The following is a 26,957-nucleotide window of genomic DNA, read 5'->3' as shown; positions in this document are numbered from 1 at the left end:
CAGCAGTGCTCTGATGGATGAGGATAAGAGTCTTGTGCAAGCTTCCTGATGGGAGGGGTTGGCTGTGGGAAAAACTGGGTCTTGCTCTGGTGGGCAAGGCCATGTTCAGTAAATCTTTAATCCAATTTTCTGCTGAGGGGTGAGGCTGTGTTCCTTCCCTGTAGTTTGGACTCCAGCCAAACTACAGTAGAGGTAATTGTGACTTATGCCAGAAAGCCTCACCTCCCAGGACTGCTGCTGTCAGCAGGACTATGTCCCTGCCCCTACTGCAGGCCACTGTAAACCTATGCCTCTGCTAGAGACTCCCAAACACTCACAGGTGAGTCTGGCTTACAACTCATCATTCAAAAAACTAAGATAATGGCATCCAGTCTCATCACAAATAGATGGAGAATAAATGGAAACTGACAGACTTTGTTTTATTGGGTTCTAAAATCACTGCAGACAGTGACTGCATCCATGAAATTAAAAGATGCTCCTTGGAAGAAAATCCATGACAAACCTAGACAGCATATTAAAGAGCAGAAGCATCACATTGCCAACAAAGGTCTATATAGTCAAGGCTATGGTTTTTCCAGTAGTCATGTTCAAATGTGAGAGTTGGACCATAAAGAAGCCTGGGCTTCAAAGAATTGATACTTTTGAACTGTGGTGTTGGAGAAGACTCTTGAGAGTCCCTTGTACAGAAAGGAGATAAAAGCAGTCATTCCTAAGGAAAACTGATGCTGAAGCTGGAACTCCAATACTTTGGCCACCTGATGCAAAGAACTGACTCATTGGAAAAGATCCTGACTGCTGGTAAAGATTGAAGGCAGGAGGAGCAAGGAGCAACAGAAGATGAAATGGTTGGACTGCATCACCGATTCAATGGACATGAGTTTGAGCAAACTCTGGAAGATAGTGAAGGACAGGGAAGCCTGGTATGCTGCAGTCCATGGACTTGAAAAGAGTCAGACATGACCGAGTGACAGAACAACAACAACAGGGACTACCACATGAGAAAGTTCATAAGATATAAAACAGTAGGAGGAAATGTTTCAAGTTTTTTAGCTGTAATTAAAATGCTGCATTGAGTTGTATAGATTCCAAATGCTCTCTATTTTCTTCTTAAACAAAAATGTCTTTTGATTATTTCTTCCCTTTCAATTCTTCTTAGTTCTTCCTGTAAATAACCTATAACTCATCTTTACTGCATATTTTTTTTTTCTTTTCCAAATATCATCTTATCACACATCACTTATGCTGAGTTTTTGGATACAACTTAAATTTTCCACATAACTGATAAAATGTCCTATCTATAATTTAATAGCATCATACTGGATTATCATCCCCATTTTCTCCTACTATATCTTTCTGTTTTATTGCAGATATTTGTTAATATTTTGATTCTTCATGTGCCATAGAAATATTTTCCTCCAGGAGTCTTCATGACTGGGTTACCTCTTCCTTGATTTTTAATAAAGCCAGTGGTTGATTTACTACTCACTTGTCCATAAACAAGGCACCAGTATCCACCATGACTTGACCGTAGCCAAAGACTGCTCATGCGAATGATATTTTAGCCTATTCTGAGTTTCAACTGAGTGATAATTGAGGCTAATATCATATAGACTGCTTCCGCTGCTGCTAAGTCACTTCAGTCGTGTCCGACTCTGTACGACCCCATAGGCGGCAGCCCACCAGGCTCCCCCGTCCCTAGGATTCTCCAGGCAAGAACACTGGAGTGGGTTGCCATTTCCTTCTCCAATGCATGAAAGTGAAAAGTGAAAGTGAAGTCGCTCAGTCGTGTCCCACTCTCTGCGACCCCATGGACTGCAGTCTACCAGGCTTCTCCGTCCATGGGATTTTCCAAACAAGAGTTCTGGAGTGGGGTGCCATTGCTAGGAAGTAGATTAATATTAAGTGCTCCTAGCCCAGTTTTCTGGCAAACCAAGCATTCATCTAAATGTAGTTCTCCTATATTGTGCAGGACCTAACTCCTTCCAGAATCTATGTTTTAGTGCCGTGGGATACACACATAAAAATCACAATCCCATATTTGAATTGCTATCTGGGCTATTTTTGCCTCTTCTTTTCCTACAGACATCCATGTCTGTCTGTGTTTACCAGTACACAATTCTTAACAGAAAGCCATACTCCACTTTAAGTCTCTCTGAAATCTGTGTAACTGATTCCCAAACTCAAATTCACTTGGGATGACCTAGTGTAGTGTCTGTATTTCCAATTAGTCATTGATTGATATAGTTACCTCTCAGATTTCAGGGATCCCCTTGCTTTGGGGTGTATGTGTGCATACTTGAGTTTCCTACAGGACTACAGGAAAGACTAAGTGGAGGGCTTGTTAGGCAGATGCCATTGTAATCAAGAAGTACAAACTTTTAAAATGCATACTTAAAAGGATGATTTGGGAGAACGGCATTGAAACATGTATAATATCATATGTGAAACAAATCACTAGTCCAGGTTCACTGCATGATACAGGGGCTGGTGAACTGGGATGATCCACAGGGATGGTATGGGGAGGGAGGTGGGAGGGGGGTTCAGAATGAGGAACACGTGTACACCTGTGGCAGATTCATACTGATCTATGGCAAAACTAATACAATATTGTAAAGTAGTTAGCCTCCAATTAAAATGAATGTTTATATCAAAAAAGAGACATGATTAAAGGGTTGCCTTTTGCACCACTGGGAAAGAAAAAAGCCCTCTTTTGATAAATACAAACTCTCATTGAAATATGTAATAAAAAATTTTAGCAAAATTTATATTGTTCATACTACAAATAATTTTCCATTTAACAACCATCAGTTACATTTAAATTTGTATCCATTGTTATCTTTTTATTCATGCTTCCTCTCACATGTTTTTTATTCTGCCAAACACTGTTATTTATTGTCTCTGCTTCCATATATTTATGATCCTGCTTACTTTTTCATGTTTCCTACATCTGAGATCATGCCAGTTGATTTTATGAAAGCATTCTCCAGTGAACTCATAACTGCAGTTTCTCTTTATATTAAAAAAAAAAAATCCTCTAGGTCTTAAGTGAAATTATTAAATGTGATCATTAAATATAATTAATTACACCAGGTATTAGGTCTATGTACATAAATAGGAAGATAATTTAGCTACTATGCCACATTTCCTGTATTCTCTCATTATTTAAAAACCTTTAAAGGAGAAGAGACAAGTAGGATTCCAATGGGAAAGTTCACATATAATCACTTTAAATAAACATTTTGCTCTGCAAGGCCCTGGAACAGTATGCCAATGAAATTTTCATGAGAGTAGGTGAGAGATTATACATATAATTATTAGTATTACATCATTTGTCAATTCTAAAGCACTTACAAAATTTAAGAACTCAATCCTATGCCTGTGTTTATATTCTTATGTTTGAAATATTTATTATTTGGTAGCATATCTTACACTGCTGTCTTTTCAGTTGTCATTAGCCTTATTCCTCCTTCTATTAATTTAGGGCTTGGTCTCTCAAATCCGAAGTCCATACTAAGGTTTACAATGGCCCATGTGCTTTGAGCACTTCCTTTCTGCTCTTCCTGTTTGCTCATTGTGTTCAAATCTTACAGGCTTTCTCACTTTCCCTACATCTTCATGTGGCTGCTTCCTTTAACTTTATTCCATTCTCTGCTCAATTACTAGCCCTCCAGAAATGTGACACCTGACCACAGTGTATATGATTCTCTAGTCACTTCCTTGCATGTATCTCTACCAGAAGTTAGAATATGTTATATTTTTTGGATTCTGTAATCATCCACATTAGCATATATACTCCATCATGCAGGTTCAGAAGTTTTTCTATCAAATTACTACTGTATGCCCCATACCTGACATGCAATGGAAGTTAAGTAAATCAATATTGATGGGTTAATAAATGCATAGCATTTAATAAGGTCAGCAATCAAGCTTAGGACTCAGGGAAATAAAAGTAAATGGGACTTTTTCTGTCCTCTCCCATACCTCTCTTCTATATTAGAGAAGCAGTATCGTTGGCAAGGGTGATATGGTGGGTGGTGGTGGCTGTTATGAGGAAGGGGAGAAGGATGATATGAACAAAACTTAAATTATTAGAGCAAGCATCAATGTCTGTTTTATTTTCACAAACCCTTTTATCTAAGTCTGGTGAAATTTGGGGATATTTTTCAGTATTATTCTTGGCTTAATTTACTGAGAATCAAGTAATAAATGGAGCTTGGAGAAGGCAATGGCCCCCACTCCAGTACTCTTGCCTGGAAAATCCCATGGATGGAGGAGCTGGTAGGCTGCAGTCTATGGGGTCGCTAGAGTCAGACATGACTGAGTGACTTCACTTTCACTTTACACTTTCATGCATTGGAGAAGGAAATGGCAACCCACTCCAGCGTTCTTGCCTGGGAAATCCCAGGGATGGGGGAGCCTGGTGGGCTGCCGTCTATGGGGTCACACAGAGTCGGACAAGACTTAAGTGACTTAGCAGCAGCAAGGAAGTAAAAATTTAGAAAAAAATCTCTACACATTGAGTTTTGCTGCTTATGACAATCTTCTTATTATTCACTGATTAATTTCACATAAGCTCCTACTGAAAACAAAACAAAATTATTATTCATTATTTACAGATAAAAATCAAATCTTACATTGGATAAGGTACCAATGGAAATGAAAGTAAGGCCTTATTTTAGAAGTCCTGGTGCTCTTTAGTACGACATTGACCCACAACTTAATTGTGGGTCATTATCTTATTTGTAAATATTTCCAGCCTGTTGGTGCTCATGTTTTACTTTTTAGTCCTACCTTTCTGGGGTATTATGAATAATTTATCTGACACTAGGAATCAGCTAACTACTGAAAACAGAACAAATTATTTCAAGTTAGCAGTTGTAAGCCAACACAGAGCACAGACAGGTGACTTATCCCAAGAGTCAGAGCCTTAATTTATCACACTGTATCCCTGGACACATGCATTTCTTATTGAAGACGGAGTTAGCAAATCAGTCTACACTGTCATTTGCCTACAGACAGCTCTTTGTCATTAAGGGCACCAGCCCATCAGCCAGAGCTATATTCAAGCTTATTCTCTTTTGGCAAGTCACACTTTTATCTCTCTCCCAATGTTGTGATGTGTGTGTAATTTTTATTGTGGTTTAGTTGATTGCCTTGAAATTATTTTCCATCTCATGTAAATTTCCAAATGTCTTTGTGTGATTGGTGTTCACAGTTGAAAGAACATAAATTGTTCCCATTTCAGAAGGTGATATGTGAACATATTTTTCTGAGTTCCTTGAAAGAAAGGCAGTTTTTGGGAAATAAAGTAATTGTTATTTATGTTTCTAGAAGTAGGTGTTACTGCAGTCTAAAATACCTACCTCATTTCGTGTATACTTGCCATAACAAAACCTGTCTTCATTAGGTCAAATTATGTTTAACCTATTTGATATTCTTATCACATTTTAGAATTTTCCTAGGAGGTAAGTGTTAGTTTGGCAAGCTTAAGCATATACATTTAACATAAATTCAGATGGCCAGTTTAATTCAGAAAAAGTGAGGCAGGAATTGTAAGAAACCAAAATTATGGATCATTTAAAATAAACATGTTTTAGTCTAGAGAAAAATGCTTAGCTTGCTGCATTGTTTCAGCATGAAGTCTAATTTTTCAGGATTTTCTAGTTCAACTAACTTATCTATGTCATGGCATATTGATAGAGAATTTTACCAAGTTCAATGTGCCCAAGTCATTTCTATCAGTGCAACTGTGTAGAGCACATATGAGCTGTCATTTTCCATTATCAGTTCTTTGTTTATACCTTACAAGGTGATGTGGCAGTTTTGAAATTTTTCTATGAGTGATGTTCCTGCACACGTGTTATCGTGCATGCTTTGGGTTGACTAATAGTGTCATTTACATTGTTCACTTATCTTGTTGAGAAATGATACATGCAAATTGTAGAATATTTTCATAAAATACTCATTATTTTCAATATAATGGTAGACACTGTAAATAAAATAGGAAAATAGACTTCATAGCATTTATTTTTATCTTAGTGCTTATACTCATATACATAAATAATTTATTCTGAGCCCCTTCATACTATGAATTTTAATTAATTAGTTTCCTTCCCTGGAGAGAATCCCATGGACAGAGGAACCTGGTGAGCTACAGCTCATAGGGATGCACAGAGTCAGACACAAATGCAATGTCTTAGCACAGCACATTAATAGTTATGAATACCAGGGATAATTTTTCCATCAGATATAGTAAGCATAGTTGCTTAAAGCTCACCCATGGTAATTTTATGAGCCTGTGAAAACGTTTTAATTTTAAACTATTTTTAGAAAACAAAGTAAAATATACATGATAATAATGAATAATAGTATTACAAATGTGTATATCCTGGATTATACTATATAATGTACATTATCTATGAGTTGCTATCTATATGTATATTTATCTATCCAGCTATCTAGAGAGAGAGAAACAGGGAGACCCACAAAGGCAACGGTATCTGGATCAACAACAGATCTAATATGACAAAAAGCCACTATTTTTAGAACATTATTACTTACTTCATTTATTTTCATCCCCATCGTTGCTGCTGCTTTGGATATCGTGGCCCTTCATTTACATTATGTACACATAATTTTATTGCATTCATTTGCCCTTTTTCCTTAAACTGGAACTTTATTAAAAGATCATGCAACACACTAAGGAATATCATCCTGACAAGGTTGGCAATAATAGTGCAATCCATCTGCATATGGGCATCTCCCACATGACTCTTGTTAATTGACAGAAACACATTCACCATCTCATTCAAATTTGCTTAGATGCTCTCAAGTAAATACATCACCAAAAGCAGAAATAGTTCTCACCACTTCTATACAAAAATATCTTGAGCTGTCTTTATAAGGAACCCCACATGCCCAAAGCTGTCTCGTGAACCATTTTCACCTCTGACTGAAGTAGCTGTGGCCTCTGATGGCAGCTGTCTCAGTGTGTCTTGTCCTTGTGTTTCGGAATAACAGGAGCTACTGTGTCTGGCCTGAATGAGGGTAGCACAGGAATTTTGCGGGAGGGGGGGGGATTCTTTGTTTGTTTGTTTTGTTTTCTTTTTAAACTCATCTGCAAATACTTTCAACTTGTCCTTTTTATGATTTGGTTGCTTGTTTTGTTTACTTTCTTTTTTTCAATTTAAATTTATTTATTTTAATTGGAGGATAATTACTTTACAATATTGTATTGGTTTTGCCATATATTACATGAATCTTCCATGGGTGTACACGTGTTCCCCATCCTGAGCCTCCCTTCCACCTCCCTCCCCGTACCATCCCTCTGGGTCATCCCAGCGCACCAGCCCCAAACATCCTGTATCCTGCATCAAAACTGGACTGGTGATTCATTTCTTATATGATATTATACATGTTTCAATGCCATTCTCCCAAATCATCCCACCCTCTTCCTCTATCACAGAGTGCAAAAGACTGTTCTATACATTCGTGTCTCTTTTGCTTTCATGGTAAACATTCACTTTCCTTCAAAGAGTCATGAAAAATAACATGTTTTTAATCATTATATGTATTCATCCAAATTCTTTGGCTCCTAGTTCTCTTCTTTCATGCTTCAAGCCAAAAATGGTGAGTTTGTACATTGCATCACTCTGACCTCCTCTTAGGTCTCCTTCCACTTTTGGGGAGTGATTATATTGAATCTCTAGATAATCCAGGATAGTACACTTCATTCAAGATCATTTGGTTAGACCTTTAATTTTATCTAAAATCCTCTTTGTCCTTTCTATTCATATATATTTAATTTACATGTTCTGGACATTAGTATGTAAACGTTTATGTTTGAAGGCCACTATTCTGACTACGATAGAGATGCATTGTAAAGTGTTTTCCTTGGATGAACTAAGGCTACTGAGTATTTCAATTAAACATATATTTTGGATAACAACCTTTATTTTGTTTACAGTACAAAACTGTTTTATGGAAATAGAAGAGAGATGAATAAAGTGACTTTTAACTTCTAAAAACTAATGTCATAGATATTATAATACATGAAGATTTTATGAATCAAGGTTATATTTCAATTGCATTAAATTAGATAGTTTATATCATGATGGTCAGATTACTAACATTTTTCCCAGGGAAGATCATTATCTTCCAATAAAATTGAGACCAGGAAAAAAAAAAAAAAATCCTAGAACTAAGTTCATGTGAATTGAGGAACCTGTGATATATTTGATGGACCTTATATAGTGTTTCAAATAAAATTGATATACATCTACTTAAATTGAATATTTACTAGGATTAATTTTCAGAATTGTGGAAGCACTTATTTTAAGGGTGCAAAGTAGAGGTAGTAGGAAAGATGGGACTTCTTGAAGAAAATTCTAGAAGAAAACACAGACACTGCATTCTATGACAGTCTCAGCAACAGATTTTCAGAACTGTCTCTGTAGGCAAAGTCAACAGAAACAAAAATAAACAAATAAGACTATTATGCTTGGGGCTGGTGCACTGGGACAACCCGGAGGGATGGTATGGGGAGGGAGGAGGAAGGAGGGTTCGGGATGGGGAACACGTGTATACCTGTGGCGGATCGTTTTGATATATGGCAAAACCAATACAATATTGTAAAATTAAAAATAAAAAAAATTTAAAAAAGACTTGTAATGAAAAAAGAATGTAATATATTGCAATAAATTCACATTGATTACCTGTCAACATGATATTATTTTGAATATCTTGGGTTACATAAAATATATTAAAATTTTTTAAAATAAAATAAAATAAAAAGACTATATTAGACTAAAAGTCTTTTTAACAGTGAAGGAAACTATTGACAAAAGAAAACACAACCTGCTGGTGGTGAAAACATTTGCAAGCAATATAGGAATTAACATTGTTATAATAGTAGATTTTAATATTCAAAATATACAAAGTACTCATACAATTCAATATCAAAAAAACAAATAACTCAGTGAAAAAGTGTACAAAAGGAGACATCCCAGGTGATTCAGTGGCAAAAACTCCACATTTCCTATGCAGGGGATGTGGGTTCAATATCTGGTCAAAAAAATAAGATCCCACAGTCCATGGGGTGCAGCAAAAATAAAAGTTGGCAAAGGATCTGAATATTTTACCAAAGATGACATACAGATGGCCAGCAGGTACATGAAAAGATGCTAAACATCACTGATCATCAGGGAGTGCAAATCAAGGTCAGAATATAATATCACCTGACACCTGTCACAATGACTATTATTAAAAAGACCACAAATAACAAAAGTTAGAAAGGATGTAGACAAAAAGGAGCACTTATATATTGTTGAAATTTAAATTGCTGCTGCAACTAGGGAGTACAGTATGGAGGTACCTCAAAAGTTAAAAATAGAATTGCTGTATGATTCAGCAATTCCACTCTTGGGTATTTATCTGAAGAAAATGAAAACACTAATTTGAAGATATATATGCAACCCAATGTTTGTGGCACCACTATTTATAAGAGTCATGATATAGAAGCTACTAGACAAATGGATAAAGATGGTGAGAAATGATGATGATGATGTGTGTGTGTCCACACAGACAAAAGAATACTACTCAGCCATAAAGGAAATGAAAATTTGCCATTTGCAACAACATGAGTGAATATAGGGGATATTGTATTAAGTAAAATAAGTCAAACAGAGGTAGACAGATACTGTATGGCTTGCATATATGTGGCTCTAAAAACCAAACAAATGAGTGGTAATAACAAAACAGAAATAGAATCATGGGTGATAAAGGGAATAAATAGGTGGTTGTCAGAGAGAAAAATGATGGATGGATGAGAGAAACTGGTGAAGGAGATTGAGGAATAAACTTTTAGTATAAAATAGACGAATCACAGGTATGAAATCTGCAATGTGGGAAATATAGTCAATAACAATGTAATTTATTTGCATGGTAACGTATAGTAAGTAGAATTATTGTGGTGATAATTATGAAATGTATAGAAGTATTGAATAATTATTCCATGTAATAGGAACTAACAGTGTTGTAGATAAATTGCATTTCAGAAAGAAACAAATAATGAAATTCACAGAAAAATATTCAGATTTGTGGTCAGCAGAGGTGGGAGTTTGGGGAAAGTGAATTTGATGTAGGCAATCAAAAGATAAAAACTCAGTTATAAGAGAAATAAGTACTAGGGATGTAATGGAAAACACTGTAAATATAATTAAAAGTATTGTATGTTACATATAAAAAATGTTGCGAGTAAATTCTAAGCTTTCTTTAAAAAAAGAAAAAGAAAACTGAAAAACTAGAGTATGACATTAAATTTGATTATGATTTTACATGAAGAAGTTTCAAATAAAAAAGATAGATTCAGTTGAGAAGAAAAATATTCTAATTTCTTAAGATTAAATATGTGCAGGATAAAATTCAAGTTAACCCTGAAAATACATATAAAAGTTATTTGTTACACATAAGAATAGTAAATCAGAAGATAGAACATGTGGTTTTATTTGCTTTCAAGTGTTTTTAAATATATGTCAAAGCCAAAAATTAATTTGTGGAAAATAAAATATGCAATATCTTTATAAGAATGGATTCATTTCCAATAGATTTTCAAAATAAATGGTAGCCATCATTATCAAATTGATTTTTAAGTTTGGAAAGCTCTTCCTCACTAGACATATCTTTTGACTATGGAGACTTTTTTCTTTCAAACTGATTTTTTCTTATTCTTTTTACCCAGGCTTCAAAGTATGGGAAGTTGCATTCATTTAACCTACTTAACTGACAATATTGTATAAAATACATAGCAAGCACAAAACAGCAACTGAATAAGACATTACCACCCAACAGAATTGAAAACTGCATAAAAGAGTTGGAATTATTCATATTTTGGCAAGGAATATCTGTCACTCTGCCTATACTATTATTTTCTTTCCTATTCTATACCTTTAAAATGGCATGTTGACATGAGTTATTTTTACCAGTAACAACTGAAGCTAGAATGTATTGGAAAACATTTTGTATGTTATTTTAATACGTGACATAAAAACTGTAAGTTGAAATCTTGAAATTGTTGTATTATCTCTATCTTTTGATTCTACTCTCCCCTCATCCATTTAGGATTACTTTATTCCTTGTTTGAAGGTCCCAAGCTATCATATGCATTCTATTTGTAAATTGAATATTAAATGGATTTTTGTATTGCTCAGAATAAATGCAATGCAATTCTAATGTATAAAAAATATATTTAAATGACTCTTTAAAATAATCCAAATATGTAATGTGGCCATACTGCTGACTTTTAAACATTAGTATACAATCTCAAATAGTGCCCCCATTTACAGCCTGTTTGAATCTGTTCAACCCTGAAGATGATATGCTCTTACTGTAAAAATGAAAGTAGCTTTTTAGATATGAAAATTTAAAAAAAGAAAAAAAAAAGAAGGCTACCTGCCTCAGCATACTTTCGATATAACTAAAACTTTGGTTTGGGGAGAAAAATGTGACTGATTGATCTTATATCATTAAGAAGTGTAAGACTATGTCAAAATTTAAAGTTTCATGAGACAAACTAACACTCTCAGTACCCCTTTTTTTTTGCCCATTTGGTAAAAAATGCCGTCAGGAACCCTGATGTTACACTATAATCTCACAATTGTCATACTATTCTGAATTGTCTTAACAACAGTCTCTTAGAGGTGGTAAATGAGTTCCACGAGACTCCATGTTTTTAAGTAGATAGTTGTGAATCCCTCTGTCCATGGGATTTCCTGGCAAGAATACTGGAGTGTATTGTTATTTCCTTCTCCAGGGGATCTTCCCAACCCAAAGATCAAACCACCGTCTTCTGCATTGGCAGGCGGATTCTTTACCACTAAGATCCCTGAAAAGCCCTATGAATTTTACTGATCTTTAATTTTTAATGAATTCTGTCACCTTACTCCCAAAGTATATTTGTCAGCACGATTTCACCTATGTCATCATTTTATTTGGAATTATCTATCTCCTGTATTGTATCCTGTGCAGAGTTCATTCCCCAATGTAATGAACTGGACTAAGTAACCTTAGTTACAACTATGAAGTCAAAAGCAACCCAAGTACAGAGTAAAATCAAACAGTCTCCTAAGACATAACACAAACTCCCAGTTATTATCCTGACATATTAATACCTTGTTCTGATTTCTGCATATGTGAAGAGTACTTTGTTTTTCTCTAGAAATTGTGCAACAAAAGAATGTAGTGAATCCGCATGTGAACTGTGCTTCTTCTCATGTTTTACTTTCAAAAATTGCCAGGAACCGAGCACACATCTTTAAAGCACACCACAAGTTTTCCTATGATATTTATTGAAATAAATTTCTCTAAAAAGAAGAATTTCAAGTTGGAAGTAAGATAGATATTAAGTTACCTAATGCATCTTTAATAAACAATAAACATTAAGCATCAAGGTAAAAATGCAATTAATTAACTGTCATACCAGAAAGCAAGCTAGTTCCTTAGAGGTTTACTTGCATTTCAGCTTTAGCATCAGTCCTTCCAGTGAACACCCAGGACTGATCTCCTTTAGGATGAACTGGTTGGACCTCCTTGCAGTCCAAGGGACTCTCAAGAGTCTTCTCCAACACCACAGTTTAAAAGCATCAATTATTCGGCACTCAGCCTTCTTCACAGTCCAACTCTCACATCCATCCATAGGAATTGTAGAGCACTGACACAGGAGGGGAAATGATGTGTGAGGGGTGTGTGTGTGCTTAGTCACTCAGAAAATACTATATTTCTTTCAAATTACTTTGAAATAATAAGGGCTATACTTTCAAACATTTGTATGAATATTCTGAAGTTACAAATAAAATTCTAAGAAAATACATTGAGAATTGAGGAACTTCAAATCAAATTATAAAATAAATAGTTTAAAAGTTTTGGAGATAAAAGGATAATATATACCACAAATCATATGATACTTAGAGAATTTTTTAAAATAAATGTATTTATTTTAATTGGAGGATAATTACTTTACAATATTGTATTGGTTTTGCCATACATCAACATGAATCCACCATGGGTGTACACATGTTCCCCATCTTGAACCCCCCTACCACCTCCCTCCCCATCACATCCCTGTGGGTCATCCCAGTGAACCAGCCCTGAGCATCCTGTGTTATGCATCGAACCTGGACTGGTGATTCATTTCACATATGATATTATACATGTTTCAATACCATTCTCCCAAATCATCCCACCCTCACCCGCTCCCACAGAGTCCAAAAGACTGTTCTATGTATCTGTGTCTCTTTTGCTGTCTCACATACAGAGTTAACGTTACCATCTTTCCAAATTCCATATATATGCATTCAGTTCAGTCACTCAGTCATCTCCGACTCTTTGCGACCCCATGAATTACAGCACGCCAGGCCTCCCTGTCCATTACCAACTCCTGGAGTTCACTCAAACTCATGTCCATTGAGTCGATGATGCCATCAGCCATCTCATCCTCTGTAGTCCTCTTCTCCTCCTGTCCCCAATCCCTTCCAGCATCAGAGTGTTTTCCAATGAGTCAACATTTCACATGACATGGCCAAAGTACTGGAGATTCAGCTTTAGCAGCATTTCTTCCAAAGAAAACTCAAGACAGACCTCCTTTAGAATGGACTGGTTGGATCTCCTTGCAGTCCAAGGGACTCTCAAGAGTCTTCTCCAACACCACAGTTCAAAAGCATCAATTCTTTGCCACTCAGCTTTCTTCACTGTCCAACTCTCACATCTGTACATGACCACTGGAAAAACCATAGCCTTGACAAAACGAAGTTTTGTTGGCAAAGTAATGTCTCTGCTTTTGAATATGTCCTCTAGGTTGGTCATGACTTTCCTTCCAAGGAGTAAGCATCTTTTAATTTCATGGCTGCAATCACCAACTGCAGTGATTTTGGAGTCCCAAAAAATAAAGTCTGACACTGTTTCCACTGTTTCCCCATCTATTTCCCATGATGTGATGGGACCAGATGCCCTGATCTTAGTTTTCTGAATATTGAGCTTTAAGCCAACTTTTTCACTCTCCTCTTTCACTTTCATCAAGAGGCTTTTTAGTTCCTCTTCACCTTCTGCCATAAGGATGGTGTCATTTGCATATCTGAGGTTATTGATATTTCTCCTGGCAATCTTGATTCCAGCTTGTGCTTCTTCCAGCCCAGCATTTCTCATGATGTACTCTATATATAAGTTAAATAAGCAGGGTGACAATATACAGATGGTCAAAACTGAAATCAGATTGATTATATTCTTTGCAGCCAAAGATGGAAAAGTTCTATACAGTCAGCAAAAACAATACTGGGAGCTGACTGTGGCTCAGATCATGTACTCCTTACTGCCAAATTCAGACTTAAATTGAAGAAAGGAGGGAAAACCACTAAACCATTCAGGCACGACCTAAATCAAATCCCTTATGATTATACAGTGGAAGTGAGAAATAGATTTAAGGGACTAGATCTGATTGATAGAGTGACTGGTGAAGTATGGACAGAGGTTCGTGACATAGTACAGGAGACAGGGATCAACACCATTCCCATGGAAAAGAAATGCAAAAAAAGCAAAATGACTGTCTGGGGAGGCCTTACAAATAGCTGTGAAAAGAAGAGAAGTGAAAAGCAAAGGAGAAAAGGAAAGATATAAACATCTGAATGCAATGTTCCAAAGAATAGCAAGAAGAGATAAGAAAGCCTTCCTCAGCAATCAGTGCAAAGAAATAGAGGAAAACAACGGAATGGGAAAGACTAGAGATCTCTTCAAGAAAATTAGAGATACCAAGGGAACATTCCATTTAAAGATGGGCTCGATAAGGGACAGAAATGGTATGGACCTAACAGAAGCAGAAGATATTAAGAAGAGGTGGCAAGAATACACAGAACTGTCCAAAAAAGATCTTCACCACCAAGATAGTCAAGAAGGTGTGATCACTCACCTAGAGCCAGACATCCTGGAATGTGAAGTCAGGTGGGCCTTAGAAAGCATCACTACAAACAAAGCTAGTAGAGGTGATGGAATTCCAGTTGAGGTCTTTCAAATCCTGAAAGATGATGCTGTGAAAGTGTTGCACTCAATATGCCAGCAAATTTGGAAAACTCAGCAGGGGCCACAGGACGGGAAAAGGTCAGTTTTCATTCCAATCCTCAAGAAAGGCAGTGCCAAAGAATGCTCAAATTACCGCAAAATTGCACTCATCTCACATTCTAGTAAAGTAATGCTCAAAATTCTCCAAGCCAGGCTTCAGCAATATAGGAACCATGAACTTCCAGATATTCAAGCTGGTTTTAGAAAAGGCAGAGGAAACATAGATCAAATTGTCAGCATCCGCTGGATCATGGAAAAAGCAAGAGAGTTCCAGGAAAACATCTATTTCTGCTTTATTGACTATGCCAAAGCCTTGACTGTGTGGATCACAATAAACTGTGGAAAATTCTGAAAGAGATGGGAATACCAGACCACCTGATCTGCCTCTTGAGAAATTTGTATTCAGGTGGACATGGAACAACAGACTGGTTCCAAATAGGAAAACAAGTACGTCAAGGCTGTATATTGTTGCCCTGTTTATTTAACTTCTATGCAGAGTACATCATGAGAAACGCTGGACTGGAAGAAACACAAGCTGGAATCAAGATTGCTGGGAGAAATATCAATAACCTCAGATATGCAGATGACACCACCCTTATGGCAGAAAGTGAAGAGGAACTCAAAAGCCTCTTGATGAAAGTGAAAGTGGAGAGTGAAAAAGTTGGCTTAAAGCTCAACATTCAGAAAACGAAGATCATGGCATCTGGTCCCATCACTTCATGGGAAATAAATGGGAAAATAGTGGAAACGGTGTCAGACTTTATTTTTCTGGGCTCCAAAATCACTGCAGATGGTGACTGCAGCCATGAAATTAAAAGATGCTTACTCCTTGGAAGGAAAGTTATGACCAACCTAGATAGCATATTCAAAAGCAGAGGCATTACATTGCCAACAAAGTTTTGTCTAGTCAAGGCTATGGTTTTTCCTGTGGTCATGTATGGATGTGAGAGTTGGACTGTGAAGAAGGCTGAGCACCGAAGTATTGATGCTTTTGAACTGTGGAGTTGGAGAAGACTCTTGAGCGTCCCTTGGACTGCAAGGAGATCCAACCAGTCCATTCTGAAGGAGATCAGCCCTGGGATTTCCTTGGAAGGAATGATGCTAAAGCTGAAACTCCAGTACTTTGGCCACCTCATGCGAAGAGTTGACTCTTTGGAAAAGACTCTGATGCTGGGATGGATTGGGGGCAAGAGGAGAAGGGGACGACAGAGGATGTGATGGCTGGATGGCATTACTGACTCAATGGACGTGAGTCTGAGTGAGTTTCGGGAGTTGGTGATGGACAGGGAGGCCTGGCGTGCTGCGATTCATGGGGTCGCAGAGTCGGACACGACTGAGCGACTGATCTGATCTGATCTTTAACTTTAAAATTTCTGAAATTGAATAAAATATCTTGTTACTGTTAAGTTGCAAATAGGATATTTATAATACATTTCTGTATATGTCAAAACAAATTTTCACTCTTTACACATTTTAATTGCTCCACTTAAATGGGTTGAAACAATTATATGTATTAGACAAGACTACAGAACTTAGGGAAAAAATGTTTGCTAAGAAGAAAATCAGTTCTTTTCTCTGTTTTTTACATTCATCAGATGAAACTTTGAAAGATCAAATTTTAATTTGTTTTTTTAACAGATTTTGTTATTTGTATGATCCACAACCCTTTTCAAATTATGTTGACATATTAGCTAACTTTAAATAAACCTAAAGTGCCAACGGTTATGCTTGACAAATGTGGGTGAGATTATTCTAGTCATAAAGGTTTCTGAAATTTGTGGGATTTTTTAAAAACCTTTCAGTAATTTTATTTTTGAAGATGAACAAAGACTATTTTCTTTTAATTGTTTTTTTTTTTTTTTTTGTAGAAAAATTTAAATCCATTTTGTTCTTAGTACAAGCAAGCATGCTAAGTCTTTTCAATTGTTTCCAACTCTTTGCTGTCCTATGGACTATAGCCTGCTAGGCTCCTCTGTCCATGCTATTCTCCAGACAAGAACACTGGATTGGGTTGCCAGGCCCTCCTCCAGGGATCTTCCCAACCCAGGGATTGAACCTTTGTCTCTTACGTCTCTTACATGGCAGACGAGTTCTTTTCCACTATAGCACCACCTGAGAAGCCCTTTGTGTTTTGTATAAGGGAACAAAAAAAATCAGTTACAGAGACTGAGGCACAATGCAAAGTCTCTTACTTACAGTCACATAAATCTAACATCAGCATGTATTATATAGCATTATGTCCTTTTTCTATACAAAAACTATCTGGACTTATCTGTATGTTTGAGGTAGGTTTTAGCATTTAAAAATCACCTAAAATTTGTTCCCATAATAGCGGTTCTGTTTTGCAGCTTTTATTGTTTTGTACTCTGTGTGGGTGTGTCCCCTTTCCCATATTATTATCCAATCTCTGTGAAGTGAGGATTCATGTGTTATCCTTAAAAAGAGTGCTTTGTACTCATTGTAACTGCTCAAGGATATAGTTAAGATATGGATGAAATTTTAGTTATAATATTTTTATCTGTCAACATCATTACAGCACATTGTTTCAAGCTTTGGCCTTGTGGAACTGAATCCTAACTATTACTTTGATTATAAGCTAATTAATCCAAGATTGGAACACAAAAATTTTCTTCATGCAAATTTTTTTATATGATTTTGTCAATAGAAAGTTAAGCTTTATTTCTTGTCTGCCAGCGTTAAATCTGCAGGCAACATTCATTAATATCTTTAACAAAATTTAAAAATGCTAACCAGAATTGTTTATTTTCTGATACAAAAAATGAAAAAAATAATTGTATGACTTATTATAGTATTTTATAATAATTGCTTGACATAGATTTTTATATAAAAATATTTCAGAGCATATGCTCTGAATATTTTAACAAATATAATACCAGTATTATAAGTCAGAGAATTACTGATGTTCAATAGTACATGATATTTTTGTAATACTTGATTTGATGTATCTCCTGCTCAATCTTGGTGTATATTCTAGTCTTCTGATTTATATTTTGGAATGGGCAGTAGATTTACAGTGAAGGAACAAGAAGTTCTCCCTGTCTCATTCAATGCTGCTAAATATTTTACAGTTCTACAAAACAAGATCTATAAACCATCATCTTTTGCAGGAAGCATGTTCCAAAAGAACCAAAGACATGAAAAGTCAATGAAGTTTAACATTTTCTATAACATAACAAGCAGTATGTCTCACAGAATCAAAGTATTTTAAAATAGCATGAAATTATCTATTCTAGCCTATAAACCAGCATGATAAAATCTACAAGAACATTGGCAAGTGAATTTCTCTATTCTGCTTTATTCTTCCCACCATAAAGCTGTAAATTTCTCTGGGGCAAATTTCAATTCAAATTAATTTCCCTTATACAAAGCTATGGCTCAGATGGTAAAGGATCTTCCTGAAAGGTGGGAGACTCAGATTCAACCTTAGGGTCAGGAAAATCCCTGGGGATGATGACCCACTCCAGTATTCTTACCTGGAGAATTCCATGGACAGAGAAGCCTGGTGGGCTACACTCTATGGGTTCTCAAAGAGTGAGATATGACTGAGTGACTAACACACTGTCACTCATACAAACTTATAAAATGTGTGTGTGTGTGTGTGTGTGTGTGTGTGTTGGCTTTGTTGCTGTGCATTGCTCAGTCATGTCTGACTCTTTGCAACCCCATGGACTGCAGCACACCAGGCTTCCCTGTCCTTCATCATCTCTGGGAGTTTGCTCAAACTCATGTCCATTAAGTCAGTGATGCCATCGAACCACCTCATCTTCTGTCATCCTTCTCCTCCTGCCTTCTAATTTTCTCTGTATCTGGGTCTTTTCCAATGAGTCAGCTCTTCACATCAGGTGGCCAAGGTATTGGAGCTTCAGCCTCAGAATCAGTCCTTTCGATGAATATTCAGGGCTGATTTCCTTTAGGATTGACTGATTTGGTTTCCTTGAAGTCCAAAGAAGTCTCAAGAGTCTTCTTCAACACCACGGTTTGAAAGCATCAATTCCTCCACACACAGACTTTTTATGGTCCAATTCTCACATCTGTACGTGACTACTGGAAAAACCACAGCTTTGACTATAGGGATCTTTGTAAGCAAATAATGTCTCTGTTTTTAATATGCTATCTAGATTTGTTATAACTTTTCTTCCTTTGGTTTCATGGTTTCAGGCACCATCCTCAGTGTTTTGGAGTTATACTACTTTCTTAAAGTGAAAGTGTTAGTTGCTCAGTTGTGTCTGACTCTTTGCAATTCCATGAACTGTAGCCTACCAGGATCTTCTGTCCATGGAATTCTCCAGGCAAGGATACTGGAGTTGGTTTTCATTCCCTTCTCCAGGGGATCTCCCTGACTCAGGCATCTAGCCAAGATCCCACACATTGCAGGCAGATTATTTACTGACTTAGCCAAATTTAATTCTTTGACCTCATTGCATTAATATTTTTTCTTGTGTTCTCATGGCATATATAATACATTCTATGTCTTCCAAATCATCATGGCAATATTAAATACTTTATACACTTTTTATGTAAGTTTATAAATGTATTTATTTATTTATTTTTACTATCCACATGACAAGACTTGCAGGATCTTAGTTCCCTGACCAGAGATCAAATCCAGGATTGGCAATGAAAGCCTGAAACCCTAACCACTGGATGGCCAGGGAATCCTGTTTAACATACTTTAATTTTTTTTTTTTTTTTCTGAAGGTCACTATACCTACTTTACCCATTTTTTTTTTTAATTTCTCCTAAATAAATTCTTAAAGACCAAAATTGGAAGCTATTTGCAATGTAGTGTGGTTTACATAGTTGACAACAGAAAATTAGTCCTCACTCTGTGCGACCCCATAGATGGCAGCCGACTAGGCTCCTCTGTCCCTGGGATCCTCCAGGCAAGAATACTGGAGGGGGTTGCCATTTCCTTCTCCAATGCATAGAAGTGAAAAGTGAAAGTGAAGTCGCTGAGTCGTGCACGACTCTTAGCGACCCCATGGGCTGGAGCTTACCAGGCTCCTCCATCCATGGGATTTTCCAGGCAAGAGTACTGGAGTGGGGTGCCATTGCCTTCTCTAATAATAATTAGTTTCAGTTCATTTCAGTTCAGTTCAGTCGCTCAGTCGTGTCCGACTCTTTGTGACCCCATGAATTGCAGCACACCAGGCCTCCCTGCCTATCCCCAACTACCGTAGTTCACTCAAATTCACGTCCATAGAGTTGGTGATGCCATCCAGCCATCTCATCCTCTGTCATCCCCTTCTCCGCCTGCCCCCAATCCTTCCCAGCATCAGAGTCTTTTCCAGTGAGTCAGCTCTTTGCATGAGGTGGCCAAAACACTGGGGTTTCAGCTTTAGCATCATTTCTTCCAAAGAACATCCAGGACTGATCTCCTTTAGAATGGACTGGTTGGATCTCCTTGCAGTCCATGTGACTCTCAAGAGTCTTCTCCAACACCACAGTTCAAAAGCATCAATTCTTTGGCACTAAGCGTTCTTCACAGTCCAACTCTCACATCCATACATGACCACAGGAAAAACCATAGCCTTGACTAGACGGACCTTTGTTGGCAAAGTAATGTCTCTGCTTTTGAATACGCTATCTAGGTTGGTCATAACTTTCCTTCCAAGAAGTAAGTGTCTTCTAATTTCATGGCTGCAGTCACCATCTGCAGTGATTTTGGAGCCCAAAAAAATAAAAATCTGACACTGTTTCGACTATTTTCCCATCTATTTCCCATGAAGTGATGGGACCAGATGCCATGATCTTCGTTTTCTGAATATTGAGCTTTAAGCCAACTTTGCACTTTCCTCTTTCACTTTCATCAAGAGGCTTTTTAGTTCCTCTTCACTTTCTGCCATAAGGGTGGTGTCATCTGCATATCTGAGGTTAATGATATTTCTCCCAGCAATCTTGATTCCAGCTTGTGCTTCTTCCAGCCCAGCGTTTCTCATGATGTACTCTGCATATAACTTAAATAAGCAGGGTGACCATATACAGCCTTGACGGGCTCCTTTTCGTATTTGGAACCAGTCTGCTGTTCCATGTCCAGTTATAACTGTGGCTTCCTGACCTGCATATAGGTTTCTCAAGAGGCAGATCAGATGGTCTTTTATTCCCATCTCTTTCAGAATTTTCCACAGTTTATTGTGATCCAAACAGTCAAAGGCTTTGGCATAGTCAATAGAGCAGAAATATATGTTTTTCTGAAAATCTCTTGATTTTTCCAGGATCCAGCGGATGTTGCAATTTGATCTTTGGTTCCTCTGCCTTTTCTAAAAGCAGCTTGAATATCTGGAAGTTCACGGTTCATGTATTGCTGAAGCCTGGCTTGGATAATTTTGAGCATTATTTTACTAGTGTGTGAGATGAGTACTATTGTGCAGTAGTTTGAGCATTCTTTGGCATAACCTTTCTTTGGGATTGGAATGAAAACTGACCTTTTTTATTCCTGTGGTCACTGCTGAGTTTTCCAAATTTGCTGGCATATTGAATGCAGCACTTTCACAGCTTCATCTTTCAGGATTTGAGAGTGCTCAACTGGAATTCCTTCACCTCCACTGGCTTTGTTTGTAGTGATGCTAAGGCCCACTTGTCTTCACATTCCAGGATGTGTGGCTCTAAGTGAGTGATCACACCATAGTGATTATCTTGGATGTGAAGATCTTTTTTGTACAGTTCTTCTGTGTATTCTTGCCACCTCTTCTTAATATCTTCTGCTTTTGTTAGGTCCACACCATTTCTGTCCTTTATCTAGCCCATCTTTGCATGAAATGTTCCCTTGGTAACTCTAATTTTCTTGAAGAGATCTCTAGTCTTTCCCATTCTGTTGTTTTCCTCTATTTCTTTGCATTGATCGCTGAAGAATGCTTTCTTATCACTTTTTGCTATTCTTTGGAACTCTGCATTCAGATGCTCATATCTTTCCTTTTCTCCTTTGCTTTTCTCTTCTCTTCTTTTCACAGCTATTTGTAAGGCCTCCCCAGGCAGCCATTTTGCTTTTTTTGTATTTCTTTTCCATGGGGATGGTCTTGATCCCTGTCTCCTGTACAATGTCATGGACCTCAGTCTGTAGTTCATCAGACACTCCATCTATCAGATCTAGTTCCTTAAATCTATTTCTCACTTCCACTGTATATTCATAAGGGATTTGATTTAGGTCATACCTGAATGGTCTAGTGGTTTCCCTACCTTCTTCAATTTCAGTCTGAATTTGGCATTAAGGAGTTCATGATCTGAGCCACAGTCAGCCCCTGGTCTTGTTTTTGCTGACTGCATAAAGCTTCTCCATCTTTGGCTGCAAAGAATATAATCAATCTGATTTCAGTTTTGACCATCTGGTGATGTCCATGTGTAGAGTCTTCTCTTGTGTAGTTGGAAGACGGTGTTTGCTATGACCAGTGTGTTCTCTTGGCAAAACGCTATTAGCCTTTGTCTTGCTTCATTCCATATTCCAAGGCCAAATTTACCCGTTACTCTAGGTGTTTCTTGACTTCCTGCTTTTGCATTCCAGTCCCCTATAATGAAAAGGACATCTTTTTTGGGTGTTAGTTCTAAAAGGTCTTGTAGGTCTTCATAGAACTGTTCAACTTCAGCTTCTTCAGCATTACTAGTTGGGGCATAGACTAGGATTACTAGTGATATTGAATGGTTTGCCTTGAAAACGAACAGAGATCATTCTGTCGTTTTTGAGCTTGCATCCAAGTACTGCATTTTGGACTCTTTTTTTGACCATGATGGCTACTCCATTTCTTCTAAGGGATTCCTGAATGCAGTAGTAGGTATAATGGTCACCTGAGTTAAATTCAACCATTCCAGTCCATTTTAGTTCACTGATTCCTCGAATGTTGACATTCACTCTTTCCATCTCCTGTTTGGCCACTTCCAATTTGCCTTGATTCATGAACCTAACATTCCCGATTCCTATGCACTACTCCTCCTTACAGCATCAGACCTTGCTTCTATCACCCGTCACATCCATAACTGAGTATTGCTTTTGCTTTGCCTCCATCCATTCATTATTTCTGTAGTTAAATCTACACTGATCTCTAGTAGCATAGTGGGCACCTACCGACCTAAGGAGTTCCTCTTTCAGTATCCTATCATTTTGCCTTTTCATACTGTTCCTGGTGTTCTCAAGGCAAGAATACTGAAGTGGTTTGCCATTCCTTTCTCCAGTGGACCACATTCTGTCAGACCTGTCCACCATAACCTCCCCCCCATCTTGGGTGGCCCCATAGGGCATGGCTTAATTTCATTGAGTTAGACAAATCTGTGATCCTAGTGTGATTAGATTGAGTAGATTTCTGTGATTATGGTTTCAATGTGTCTGCCCTCTGATGCCCTCTTGCAACTTGTACCATCTTACTTGGGTTTGTCTTACCTTGGACGTGGGGTATCTCTTCACAGTTGCTCCAGCAAAGTGCAGCCACTGCTCCTTACCTTGAAGGAAGGGTAGCTCTTCATTGCCGCCTCTCCTAGTCAGTGACAAGCCTCAGAGATTCAACATATAAAGTATTATCTTTTGCAAAATGCTCTGATTGTATTCAATTATTTTGATTAGTTGACGAAAATGTATTTTTTTTTTGTCCTAATGAGGATTCAGCTATATCCTTCTCTACTTGATTTGCTGTTCAGTTGCTCATCATCATTTCTTACTCATTGTGACCTCATGGACTGCAGCACACAAGGTTTCCTTGTCCTTCACCATCATCATGAGTGTGTTCAAATTCATGTCCATTGAGTCAGTGATGCCATCCAACAATCTTGTCCTCTGTCATCCCTTTCTCCTCCTGTTTTCCATCTTTCTCAGCATCAGAGTCTTTTCCAATGAATTGACTCTTCGCATAGGATGTCCAAAGGTTTGGAGCTTCAGCTTCACCATCAGTCTGTCCAATGAATATTCAGGGTTGATTTCTTTTAGGATTGACTGGTTTGTTAGAAATATAAAATGATGCATGTCATAATAGACATATAGAACATGCTTAGGTCTTAAGGAAAATGTAAGTATTATACATGTTGTTTTAGCAATTCAAAGATATATAGTGTTAAAATGTAGGCATGACTTCTCATTTATTTTCTCCTTTACAAGTAGTAGAATGGTCGATAGAATGGGCTTTGAGTGGGTGTTAAGTTGCTTCAGTCACTTATGACTCTTTGCAACCCTATGGATTGTAGCTACCCACCCCCACACCCACCCCCCGCCCCCCCACTAGGCTCCTCTGTCCATAGGATTTTCTAGGCAAGAATACTGTAGTGGGTGACCATTTCCTCCTCTAGGGGATCTTTCTGACCCAGGGATCAAACCCACATCTCTTAAATGTCCTGCATTGGCAGGCAGATTCTTTACCACTAAGGCCACCTGGTAAGCCCATGGGCTTTCAGATCAGATCAAATCAGATCAGTCGCTCAGTCATGTCTGACTCTTTGCGACCCCATGAATCGCAGCACGCCAGGCCTCCCTGTCCATCACCAACTCCCGCAGTTCACTCAAACTCACGTCCATTGAGTCAGCAATGCCATCCAGCCATCTCATCCTCTGTCGTCCCCCTCTCCTCTTGCCCCCAATCCCTCCCAGCATCAGAGTCTTTTCCAAAGAGTCAACTGTTAGCATGAGGTGGCCAAAGTACTGGAGTTTCAGCTTTAGCATCATTCCTTCCAAAGAAATCCCAGGGCTGATCTCCTTTAGGATGGACTGGTTGGATCTCCTTGCAGTCCAAGGGACTCTCAAGAGTCTTCTCCAACACCACAGTTCAAAAGCATGAATTCTTCGGTGCTCAGCCTTCTTCACAGTCCAACTCTCACATCCATACATGACCATTGGAAAAAACATAGCCTTGACTACATGAACCATTGTTGGCAAAGTAATGTCTCTGGTTTTCAATATGCTGTCTAGGTTGGTCATAACTTTCCTTCCAAGGAGGAAGTGTCTTTTAATTTCATGGCTGCAGTCACCAACTGTAGTGGTTTTGGAGCCCAGAAAAATAAAGTCTGAAACTGTTTCCACTGTTTCCCCATCTATTTTCCATGAAGTGGTGGGACCAGATGCCATGATCTTTGTTTTCTGAATGTTGAGCTTTAAGCCAACTTTTTCACTCTCCACTTTCACTTTCATCAAGAGGCTTTTGAGTTCCTCTTCACTTTCTGCCATAAGGGTGGTGTCATCTGCACATCTGAGGTTATTGATATTTCTCCTGGCAATCTTGATTCCAGTTTGTGTTTCTTCCAGTCCAGCGTTTCTTATGATGTACTCTGCATACAAGTTAAATAAACATGGTGACAATATACAGCCTTGACGAACTCCTTTTCCTATTTGGAACCAGTCTGTTGTTCCATGTCCAGTTCTAACTGTTGCTTCTTCACCTGCATACAAATTTCTCAAGAGGCAGATCAAGTGGTCTAGTATTCCCATCTCTTTCAGAATTTTCCACAATTTATTGTGATCCACACAGTCAAAAGCTTTGGCATAGTCCATAAAGCAGAAATAGATGTTTTTCTGGAACTCTCTTGCTTTTTCTATGATCCAGCAGATGTTAGCAATTTGATCTCTGGTTCCTCTGCCTTTTCTAAAACCAGCTTGAACATCAGGAAGTTCACAGTTCACATATTGCTGAAGCCTGGCTTGGAGAATTTTGAGCATTACTTTACTAGTGTATGAGATGAGTGCAATTGTGTGGTAGTTTGAGCATTCTTTGGCATTGCCAGTCCTGTGGCCACTGCTGAGTTTGCCAAATTTGCTGGTATATTGAGTGCAGCACCTTCACAGGATCATCTTTCAGGAAATGAAATAGCTCAACTGGAATTCCATCACCTCCACTATCTTTGTTCGTAGTGGTGCTTTCTAAGGCCCACTTGACTTCACATTCCAGGATGTCTGGCTCTAGGTGAGTGATCACACCATCATGATTATCTGGGTCATGAAGATTTTTTTTGTACAGTTCTTCTGTGTATTCTTGCCATGTCTTCTTAATATCTTCTGTTTCTGTTAAGTCCATACCATTTCTGTCCTTTATCGATCTCATCTTTGCATGAAATGTTCCTTTGGTATCTCTGATTTTCTTGGAGAGATCCCTAGTCTTTCCTATTCTGTTGTTTTCCTCTATTTCTTTGCATTGATCACTGAAGAAGGCTTTCTTATCTCTTCTTGCTATTCTTCGGAACTCTGCATTCAGATGCTTATATACTTCCTTTTCTCCTTTGCTTTTTGCTTCTCTTTTTTTCACAGCTATTTGTAAGGCCTCCCCAGACAGCCATTTTGCTTTTTTGCATTTATTTTCCATGGGAATGGTCTTGATCCCTGTCTCCTGTACAATGTCATGAACCTCATTCCATAGTTCATCAGGCACTCTATCTATCAGGTCTAGGCCCTTAAATCTATTTCTCACTTCCACTGTATAATCATAAGGGATTTGATTTAGGTCATACATGTATGTATGCATATATTTACTCATTCATTCATTTAATTACTTTTTAATTGAAATACATTTAGCATTCTTATTAGAATATATCTGCCCCATTTTGTAAGTCTTGGACTGAAAACTCAGAATAGAACTAAAGAAAGAATTTCAGAGGGATTAGTGAGTCCATCTTTTCTATGTCAACTTACTTCAAGCAGGATTTTCAAAGCACTAATGTTCCTATTAGAGACACAGACATACAGAACAAATGTATGGATGCCAAGGAGGAAAAGGGGATGGGATGGGTGGGATGAATTGGAAGATTAAGTACAACATATATACTGATAATAGGTATAAAGTAGATAAATAATGAGAATCTACTGTGTAGGTCAAGGAACTCTGTTCAAGGCTCTGTGGTGACCTAAATGGGAAGGAAGTACAGAAAAAGAGGAG

General features: G+C 37.7%; 1 pseudogene; it reads left to right on the top strand.

The window, feature by feature from the left end:
* The first annotated feature begins 205 nt into the window (after window positions 1–205).
* LOC129619538 (stathmin-like) overlaps window positions 206–26,957 on the top strand; it is a 44,719-nt pseudogene continuing 17,967 nt past the window's right edge.

Source organism: Bubalus kerabau, chromosome 9, assembly GCF_029407905.1.
Source record: "Bubalus kerabau isolate K-KA32 ecotype Philippines breed swamp buffalo chromosome 9, PCC_UOA_SB_1v2, whole genome shotgun sequence".
Taxonomy (NCBI): Eukaryota; Metazoa; Chordata; class Mammalia; order Artiodactyla; family Bovidae; genus Bubalus; species Bubalus kerabau.
Note: the sequence above shows the minus strand (reverse complement) of the source record. Positions and strands in the feature narration are given on the sequence as shown.